Genomic DNA, 1,555 nt, shown 5'->3' with positions numbered 1-1,555 from the left:
GAGGTGCGGGCGCAACACCGAGGGTTGCGATTCCGTTGCCGGTCACGAAAAAAGACAAAAAGGAAAAAAAAATTGTTAGAACGGGCTGGCCCGGTGGCACACTGCTACAGTGCGCCACTTGGGAGAGCGGCGGCACTCCCGCCAAGGGTTCGGATCCCACATACAGACCGGCCACTCACTGGCTGAGCAAGGTGCGGGCGCAACACCGAGGGTTGCGATCCGTTGCTGGTCACGAAAAAAGACAAAAAGGAAAAAAAAAATTGTTAGAACGGTAAATTTTACGTCATGTACATTTCACCACAATAAAAAAATACATTAGAAAATGTAGCGTTTATGGGCCGTTTCGTCCCATCCTTCGACAGGTAAGGAACTGGATCTTTCGCCCACGCCTCTTTCATTTGCTGTTGTTTTAACACACTCACCTGAGTACAGCAAGAGGATTAACGTTCTCAGTTGTATTTTAGAACGTTCCTGTAGACCAGTGTGGTAGCAGATGCTATGGTTTACACAGCAAGCTATCAGACTTCAAATGGGAACAGATAAAATGCTCAGTAACAAAGTAAATTGTAACTTTGCAACCAAAATAAAGGTGACTTTAGAATTTTTAAAAAACAAACAAAAAATACCCTGGGGATCACACTACCCCAGAGTGTCTCGGGAGGGAGAGAAGAGGAGGATACAGAAAGCCTGATGCTCAGACCACTGCCCGTGCTCCCACCTGCTCATCGGCCTGGGGGTCAGGGCACCTTGTGGTTATCCAAGCATTCCTGCCCCATCACAAAAGCTGGGGACTGTCTGGGGCCCACAGAGGCACTCTCCTCCCCACCGCACCTGCCTGCTCCTTCCTGTCAAACCCACACATGGTGTCTGCTCAGGGCTGGCCCAGGACTCATGGCCATGTTGGGGCAAGAAGAGCAGTGGGGGTAACAGACCCCCACCCCCACCCCAGACCTCGTGGGCCCCAAGAGCTTCACGGTGGTTAACAGCATCCGAACAACCATCCAATCAGCCGCGGACCCACTGGCAACACCTTCAGAGGGGCATGAAATCCAAACAACTCGCACCCAAACTCCACTGCATCTGAGCAGCTCCCGTTATCATGTGTCAGGAGTGGAATTTGGAGCAAATAAAGCCAAGTGCTCTGTCTCCCCACCCCACCCACCCCTGACAGCTGTGAGTGGCACCAAGATCTAAAAGCAACTTCCGATAAATCCCACGCTGGACACCCCCCAAGCCCACCGTGCACTCACTGGTCACTTCACGCCTGTAGCTGGGCTGTGGGTGCTCTCGAGAGCAGTGGGCCTCAGGCTGATCTGGAACCTTCTCTCACAGATCATTTCCCTTCTTACCTAATAAATTTCAGTCAACTACACAGTTTTAATCTCTGATGCTGGTCATCTGAATGTGTGGATTAGATATGCAAAGATTAACACTCAATATAAACTAAGAATAAACTCTCTTGCAAAAATCTCGTTAACCTTCAAGTCAAACATTCTGAGGGAAGGCAACACTGTGGGTTAAAACTGCCCAGCCTCGAACCTGGCTCCTCCTCACG

Source organism: Galeopterus variegatus, unplaced genomic scaffold (genome assembly GCF_000696425.1).
Source record: "Galeopterus variegatus unplaced genomic scaffold, G_variegatus-3.0.2 Scaffold2159, whole genome shotgun sequence".
NCBI lineage: Eukaryota > Metazoa > Chordata > Mammalia > Dermoptera > Cynocephalidae > Galeopterus > Galeopterus variegatus.
This window is presented reverse-complemented; position numbering follows the sequence as displayed.